This window comes from Strix aluco, chromosome 3 (assembly GCF_031877795.1).
Source record: "Strix aluco isolate bStrAlu1 chromosome 3, bStrAlu1.hap1, whole genome shotgun sequence".
NCBI classification, from domain to species: domain Eukaryota; kingdom Metazoa; phylum Chordata; class Aves; order Strigiformes; family Strigidae; genus Strix; species Strix aluco.
This window is the reverse complement of record NC_133933.1, coordinates 12161948-12171236: the sequence shown is the minus strand read 5'-3', so window position 1 is coordinate 12171236 and position 9289 is coordinate 12161948. Positions and strand designations below refer to the sequence as shown.

General features: G+C 44.5%; 1 long non-coding RNA gene across 1 annotated transcript; it reads right to left on the bottom strand.

Moving 5' to 3' along the window:
• Positions 1-406: 406 nt before the first annotated feature.
• On the bottom strand, positions 407-6909 carry LOC141921674 (uncharacterized). The gene is made up of 3 exons (XR_012622733.1): positions 6774-6909; positions 1875-2193; positions 407-954 (listed from the first exon to the last, which is right to left on the bottom strand). It is a non-coding gene; the product is annotated as an uncharacterized LOC141921674 (long non-coding RNA).
• Between the last annotated feature and the right edge of the window lie 2380 nt (positions 6910-9289).

Genomic DNA, 9289 nt, shown 5'->3' with positions numbered 1-9289 from the left:
GCCTTGGTGCTGTGTAAGCACTACTCAGCAGTAGCCACAACACCAGTGTGCTATCAACACCCTGCCAGCTCCCAACATAAAACACAGCACCATGAGGGCTGCTATAGGGGAAACCCAATTCTGGCTCAGCCAGACCCGGTACAAGAAGGAATTTGTTTGCTCTCAGTTCATGAGCTACTCTGGGGAGAAGGTAATTTTATGACCTTATTCTGGACCTCAAAGCCTGAGTCTAAATTAGTCCTTCATGACAGACAAAAGCTGGATGTTTTTCCCTGTGCATGGATGATGAAGTATGCGTATTTTTTTCCTTTGCAATACCTACTTTTTACCAGGATGGTAAGAAATATTACTATTTAATTTTTGTAAGAATATATATAGCTTTATTTCTTACTTAAAAGCTGTGATTGGGCTTACTTCTAGGATAATGGAAGGTACTTTGATATCGTGCTTTTCTAATACTGAATGAGTAATTGACATCTTTGTCACTGGTCAGAAGCTGTTATTTCTGCATGTTTTGAGAAGAACTGTAGGTAACTTGTCCTTCCATTTGTAGATAAAATTGTTGTACTGCAAGTGTCGATCCAAGGTGGTCTGACAAACATCTCCAGCGCTAGCTGGAAAGGCTGGCATAGAATCACAGCAGGGTTTAGGTGGGAAGGGACTGCTGGAGGTCTTTAGTCCTGTCATCTGCTGGGACTGGGGCTGACACTAAAGCTGGGTCAGGTTGCTCAGAGCCTTGTCCAGTCGAGTTTTGAAGCATCCTGACAGGTGGAGAACCCATAGTCTCATCCTCTCACGTGGTGGCTGCGCTCTGGCCAGCACAGCCCTTGTCACCACAAGGGTGCAGTGCTGCCTCATGATCAGGACAACTGCCTGTTCCCAGGATGCAGAAACTCTGGGGAGATACTTCAAAGGCTCCGACAATATCGAAGTGATCCGGGCTGTAATCAGATTCTTGAGGGGAGAAAAGTGGGATGGAGAGAAATTTAACATGTGTTTCCTTGCCATTCATACGTGTGTATCTGAACATCTGCGCTGTTTGCAAGCTTAGCTTTTCTTTTGCATTGTGCTTGTAAAGATGTGTGTTGAGAAGCAGCAGTTAGTTTTGCACCATGCAGTCCCCTGTTCTGAGAGTCCTACTCTCATACCACTTTTTTTGTTTTGCAGCTGCACCTGCAAGACTTGTTTCAAAGTTTTATCAATTAAGTTTTAGGCAAACTTCAAAAAAACACAGCATACCTAAAATAGTTCCACAGAAGGCTAAAAACAATACAGCAGTTACAGTTACTAGTTGAAAAGAGTACGCTAATTTCACTACCAATAATTAAAGGATATGACTAAATACTACAAAAATAAACAGTAAGGAAAATATGGAATAGCACACTTACGTAATAGGGTACTAATATTCAGATCCGCAATTACTTGGGGTACCCTGGTTGCAGCGAGGATTTGGAGTACCTTTCCTTGCAAATTTGAAATCCTACGCGATGCGTCCATCCGTAGGTGAGGCATCCAAAGTTGCTGCAAGCAGGTCCAGCCTCATATATCTAAATCATCAGGCCAAAATAAACTGGCACATTTCTTTGAGCAGAAACAGCTGATTTCATCCTCCTGTTGGGTTCCACCCAGAGCCTGGCCACCACTCAAGGGGGGAAAACCAAGGGAGTTTCTAATAAGGTTAAACACTTGGGTTCTTAATACTGCTGAACAAAGGAAGTTGAATACACACATTCTTATAGCATTTCATCCTTATTAATAACTACATTTTGTCTAAGCTACATACTGTTAGCATTTTCTCTTAAAAGACTTCGCAACTGTAGTGTGATTAAGGACAGAGATAGTGTATTTTGTCCTATTGCAGCAGCAAGCATTACCTGTACATTCTGCTTAAATGATCAGTCGAAGAGACCACAAAGTGTCAGCACAGGGGCATCCACAGCACCCACAGCCAGCTCCTGAGTGTCCACCAAAATCTGCCTCTCACACCTCAGGTATGGTCACACACACCTTGCCGGTAACCACTGGGGACCCATGACCTGTGGAGACACGAGCATAACCTCTTCCCCAGGTTATTAAAGAATATGGTCCTTCTCAGTTAGCACTTCCCAGGTTTTTTGCTAACACTTGAGCCTTGCCCTGGACTTCTTGTTGATCTGGTATCTGCGACGAGAAGTGACGCAATATTGGTGGCACCTGTAAGACAGGGGAAGTGTTTAAAAAGTTCATGACATATAATGCCTTATTTAGCCTTTTGTGAGGTGTAGATTGATACCCTCCATCTCCCCCTTTTTTGTTGTTGTAATAGACGCTTTAGCATGCCATGCATATGCTCCACAATGGCCTGTCCGGTTGGTGAGTGGGGAATACCAGTCAGATGCTTGACTCCCCACTGTTGAAAGAAAGAAAAAAGAGAAACAAAAACATAAGCAGGTCCATTGTCTGTCTTAATCTGTCGTGGCACGCCCAAGGAAGCAAACGCAGCTAAAAAGTGTTTTCGCACATCATGCGCACATGGCAAGATGCAAACACTGCTCCAGAAAAGGTATCAACAGACACATGTACATATTTTAACGTTCCAAATGCAGCAAAGTGAGTGATATCAGATTGCCATAATTCTAAGGAGGCAAGTCCCCGAGGGTTGACACCACTAGCTGTTGAAGAGAGGGAGTCCTTCTGGCATTCAGGGCAAGTGGCAATGATGTCTTTAGCCTGACGCCTTGATAAAGAAAACTGGTTTTATATTGCCCTGGTGTTTTGGTGGAAAAATGCATGTGAAAGCTGTGCTTGCTCAAAGACATTAGGTACCACCTGAGCCGCCAGAGTCAACGCATCTGCTCATCGATTGCCTTCAACCAAAGGTCCAGGTAGTGCAGTATGCACTTGAATATGTACAATAAAATAAGAAGCCTTGCGATTATTTAATAATCGTAAAAGGGTGTGCATTAATGAATATAACAGTGGATTATTAATGTCCTTCAGACACGAATTCTCTATATGCTGTACAAGATTGGCAACATAAGCAGAATCAGTAACAATGTTAATTGGGGTGTCCCAGCAATACATGGACTACTGCAGCTAGCTCAACGATCTGTGGCGATCCTGGGGATCGAGTAATATCTGACTGGGTCTTGCCATACTATGACTGACTTTCCCGTTTTTCCAGATCCATCAGAAAACACAGTTAAGGCTTGCAATGGTACGTCGCTGCACTTTGGCATGGCATATAATAAAAAATTTTGCTGTAATAATTTATGTGACGGGCTGTGTACTAAAAGCTGTCTGGGGTAGTCACAGATCACTGTTTGGAATTCTAAAGACATTTGTATTAGCCACTGTAACATGTGCATAGTAACCGGAACAATGATACACACAGGGTCCTGACCAGCAAGTAATAGTAGGCGCTGCCTACTTTTCATGATCAGTTTGGCAAACATTTCTGGACGAGTAGTGACCATCTTGTGCATTTGGTGTGACAAAAAAATCCATTCAATAATAAGAGGGTCACTAAGTGTTTCATCCCATTGAAACAGCAGTGCATAGGGCTGCTCTGAAGGATTAAATAATATCAGTTGATACAGATGGCCGGGCACACATCGTGATGCTTGTCTTTCTGAGATGGCATTAGCCACATGGTGGAGATTTTGTTTCGCTTTCTCTGTAAGTACTCTGGGTGATGTCAGTGAATGATTTCCTTGCAAAATATCAAACAAGCTGTGCAGATCATCATTAGTTAGGCCCAACAACGGCCATATCCAATTTATGGCTCCCAACAGTTTCTGTAAATCATTTAAAGTCTTACATCAGTTTTAAGTTTAACCTGTTGCGGGACAATAGTCTGTTCACAAATTCTCCACCCCAGGTACTGCCACAGTGATGATCGCTGTACCTTTTCAGGTGCTATTTGCAACCCCATTTGAGATACTGAGTCTTTGGTTAAAGCGAGAGCCTTTTCCATGATCTCCTGTGTTTCTGCTGCTATAAGGATGTCATCCATATAATGATATATAACAGCCTGGGGGACCTGCATTCTAGCAGGGCTCAAAGCCGTTGCAACAAACCACTGAAACATCATGGGACTATTTTTCATGCCTTGTGGCAAAACAACCCAGTGGTACCATCTTGCAGGTTCACTAACATTAATACTGGGAACAGAAAAGGCAAATTTAAGTGCATCATCCGGATGCAAGGGAATGGTAAAAAACCAATCCTTTAGATCAATTACTATAAGATGCCAGTTTCGGAGAATCATTGTTGGGGAGGGCATTCCTGGCTGTAACGTACCCATATCCTCCATGGCATCATCAATGTGTTGGAGATCATGTAAAAGTCGCCATTTACCACTTTTCTTTAAAATAACAAACACCAGGGAGTTCCAAGGACTGGTGGTAGGTACGATATATCCTGCACTTAATTGTTCCTGAACTAAATCATTAAGGTGGCACAACTTTTCCATTGGCGAGGGCCACTGATCCACCCACACAGGTGATTCTGTTTTTCAGGTTAGTTTCAGGGTGGGTTTCAGGGTGAGTTGCGCTGCAGTGGCCCTTAAGACAAATGTGATCCAATTTGAGTTTTCCATTGAGCCATACAGTCACGACCCCATAATGTAATAGATGTTTCCAATATAAATGGGGAGAGAGGGACCTGGGGGTGTTGATTGACAGCCGGCTGAACATGAGCCAGCAGTGTGCCCAGGTGGCCATGAAGGCCAATGGCATCCTGGCTTGTGTGGCCAGCAGGGACAGGGAAGTGATCTTACCCCTGGACTCGGCACTGGTGAGGCCGCACCTAGATTACTGGGTTCAGTTTTGGGCCCCTCACTACAAAATGGACATTGAATTACTCGAGCGTGTCCAAAGGAGAACGAAGCTGGTGAAGGGTCTGGAACACATGTTGTACGAGGAGCGGCTGAGGGAACTGGGGTTGTTTAGTCTGGAGAAGAGGAGGCTGAGGGGAGACCTCATTGCCCTCTACAACTACCTGAAAGGAGGTTGCATAGAACTGGGGATGAGTCTCTTTAACCAAGTAATAAGTGATAGGACAAGAGGGAATGGCCTCAAGTTGCACCAGGGAAGGTTTAGACTGGATATTAGGAAGCATTTCTTTACAGAACGGGTTGTTAGGCATTGGAATGGGCTGCCCAGGGAGGTGGTGGAGTCCCCATCCCTGGAGGTGTTTAAGAGTTGGGTTGACATAGCGCTTAGGGATATGGTGTAGTTGGGAACTGTCAGTGGTAGGTTAATGGTTGGACTAGATGATCTTCAAGGTCCTTTCCAACCTAGATGATTCTGTGATTCTGTAAATGGATGAATATTTGCTACCCGGTTTTCTCGGCCCCTTACATGAATGAGATCTTTGCTTTGAAATGTTACAATTCAAGACAACAATTAACACAGAATTACTGCCTCCCGCTAGAGGAGATATTTCACCTATGACACTTAAAACACTTAGCACAAACAAAGAGGCAGCACCAATAACCCAGCGGGCAGGCACTATGGCGCTCTGTACTAAGGATGTTCACTCGTCCTGCACTTCCCCCCCACTGGTACAGAGACTGCCCTGCGCTTCATTCCTCTCTGGCTGCTTCCCTCGCGGGATAACTGAACTGTGGGTCAGAGAACTCCGCACTCCGCAGCTGCAGCTGGGCTGCGTCTCACACACGCAGAACAATCACACAACCACACAAAGGGGCCCCTTACACTTATTACTCACACAACATAAAATGGCAAATACTACAAACATCAAATCACCATTAAGAATATCTAAAGCCATTGCTTGTTGATTATGTGGTGTTGACAGACATGGGACTCCGCATCACAGTGTCAGCACTTTCTGTAAAAACTGCTGCTTTTGGCGTTCGGGGGAGGCGGGGTGGGGGGGTGCGGGCCAAGAGCGCGGTGCTGGGCTCAGCCACAGGTGGTCGCCCCATGGAGAGGGGGACTTGGGGAGGCCCGGGGCCACCGCCGCCAGCTCCGTGCTTGCAGGTGGGGGTGGTGCGAATGCTGAGTACAGAGATCCACACACTCGGTTTTCCAGATAGAATACTGTGCCGGTGTTAATACCGTTTTTATAAGTGCCAGCCAATTCCATGGGACCAATAGATATCCATGAGCAATTGCCTCCAGTATACCTGTTGTAAATGAGTTTTGAAGCCCATCCTCATTAACGGTCTTCTGTAGTTCTTTAGTAACAGAAAAATGCAGTCCTTCCCAACGTGGCGGACATCCTGGCTCATAAATTACAGGAGCAACAATCTTTCTCGCCATGTCCATATCCCCTTGCGCCAAGGCTTCTTGCCTCACTTTTACCCATGGATCATCCCCAGCTAAGGGAGGACACAGGCCAGATTCTCTTTTAGGATTTACAGTGTCAGGGTCTAAAAGATTATCACAGTCTAGAGACCCAGCATATAAATCTTGCTGCCAGGGTTCAAAATATGCATCCTCGCCCTCTGTGTCCTCATTCTCTGTGTTAATAGCCTGGCCACATTCATTATTTTGTCTTTTTATTATCTCAAAAAGAGTCCTCCATGTCGGTAAGAGTTCTGCCGCAACCTCATTCCCTCGGGTTGCATAGTCCCACAGTCTTACTCCTGCTTTATCCCATATTGGAACAGTGAATATAGTAACCGCAGCTGCTACCCACTTTAAAATCCTCTTCAAGGCATGCAAGTTAATATGCACCTTATATTTAGCTAACAATCTTTCCATCAGCGCAAGCACTGACTTTTCTTCTGAGGGTATTGACCTACCCATCGCGTCCCCACAGCTCACCTTGCTCACCCTGCAACGGTGATTGATGCCGGCTCCTGCTTCCTTTCAGCAGCTCTTACGTGCTGAGGAGTTTGCCACCAGAGTGATCCAAGCTGGTCACACTTATAGCCCGCTCACACGGGGAATTGAGGCACGGACTCTCCATGAAGTGCAGAAGGAAAGACCCTTTATTATTACAATAGTACATACTTATGCTCTCGCCAAAGCTCTTACTTCATCATTAGCAAATCAGCAATTAGACAGTTATCAACCTTTTCTCCTATCAGCATAAGACCACTCTAACACGCGCTGTGCAGACCAATCAACTTCTTGTTCACGCACTGTTCACGTGGCCGTAACTTCTCACAATTTAGTACTTTTCCACAGTTCAGTGTTGCAGCTGTCTGTTGTTTTTCCCTGACACCTTGGCACAACCCAGCAGTTTCTTATCTTTCTTCCATGGCCTGTTTTTCATCAAAGCCTAGCTGTTTCTCAGAGGCTGTGCAAGGCTGACAGGCTGATGTCTCCCACAGAGGTGAGGAAGGAACCATTACCATGAGAGCTCCACAAGTAAGACTGTTCCATCCACTTGCTGTGAACAGATCCAGAATAGCCTTTTCCTTCCCCTCTTTCAGAGCCAAGTGTAATGTTTCCTCATGTACTAAGAAAAATGGATTGCAAACAATGGTTAATTTTCCTGTTTCCTGAGTCTGAAAGCCATTAAGGATCAGTGGAACATGGAAAGAACAGACCTTTTAAAGTTTCCAAAGGGAAAGGCCAGCTTCAGAATTGCCTTATCAACCTGAGAAGCTCTTACTGCTCTGGGAAACAGTTCCTTTGCAGACTGGTGGGAGGCTCATGCAACCTATAAATGGGGTTGAAGGTGGTAGTGCCCTCAATCCTTGGGAGAATACCAAGAGCAAAAAAACTGGGTCCATATTCCTTGCTAAACCAATGGAAAGAACTCCCAAGGTCAGAAATGTTTGAGAGTCAGGACAGGGCTCAGTTCTCCCATCTAGGAAGAGTTATGAAGATAGGGAATTTAAATTCCATTTGGAGACTTAGCTTACTGAGTTGACCCATGACCCTTAATGTGCTTAGGTGTTTTACTGAATGCAACTGACATCTGAAGTGTCAGCAGTGTTGAGTTCTGCACAGACAAAAGAATGCCAGGCAGGATGAACACCTAACCTTTATTTTTCCTGCAATTGCCACAGTATTTTGTGTTGGAGGGACTATTGCATTGCTGCTGAGCCAAGATCTCCATAAGCACATGGATGACATTGTGTATTTAAAATTACTCTCCTAATGCTATTTCTGATGGAGCAAGTGAAACTGTCACTGCAAAAGCCCTGAATATTAATGGAGATTCTTCTTCCTTGGTGAATGGTGTTGAAGAATCTGTCACAGTAGAGACGGACACGACAAGCGATTGATGTAGACAAAATGTCCTAAACTTTATTATCTATGCTCTTCTTTTATATATGCTTTACAAAGCCGTGTGTTCATTTAATTGGTTACACAGTTGGTTTTCAGCATTGCTATTGGTTGGCTTTTACTCTTCTTCTCTGCTCCTTAGTACGTGCAGAATTGTGATTCCTCCATCCTACTCCCTTGCTCACAATTCCTTTTCTCTTGTTTAGTTCAGCAAACATCTCCCTTTCCAAGGGTACACTGGAATCTTGTCAGGGCCAAATTCTTCTTCAATCAGGCTGGTGGCAGACCCGCTGCCTTCCCCGACAATTCCCCCTTTTTGTATTTGTGCTAGAAATATTGCGTGAGCAGTCTTCTGCAGGGCCCTTTGCAGAAGACTGACAAGACAAGGCAACATTAAAAGCACGGTCACAATTATCAAGATCACTACCCCCACAGTTTTGACCAGAGATATCAACCATCCAGACAGTCCCCAACCTTTAAACATCCTTGTTAGCTAATCTGAGCCATCCTCTTCTGTTAAACGCTTGACACCATCTTTTAGCTGCTGTATGCTTTTAAAAATAGATTCTGAGTGGTCAGACAAATTCATGCAACACATTCCATCAAAGTCTTCACACCCATGTCCTTGTGCTAAAAGCAAAAAGTCAATAGCAGCTCTATTCTGTAAAGTAGTATGTCTAACACTATCAACATCAGTTAAAAGACCACTAAGGGCTAATGAGGTAGCATTAGTTTGTTTGCTAAGCCAACACCTTAACTTCTTTAAATTTGCTAAAGCATTTACAACACCAACTCCTGGTGCAAGAATGGAGGATGCAATAATTCTGCCTGAGTTCCAGAATGTTATTTGGTTATTACATTCAGAGGTAAATTGATGAACAGTCCTCTGGATTCGTTTCCGATGCCTAGCTACATTCAGTATCATCGTGACATTTGGTGTCAAAAGGGTGAGACGGCTGAGGCTGCATGGACCTCCATTTAATTTGGAGGGAATACCTCCCCATGCTCGATCTCCATAAATTAAAAAGACACCAGGAGGTAGTGCAAGAGGAACAGCAGAAGACCGTGAGACGTTAGTTGAGGTATAATTGCATCAAGCG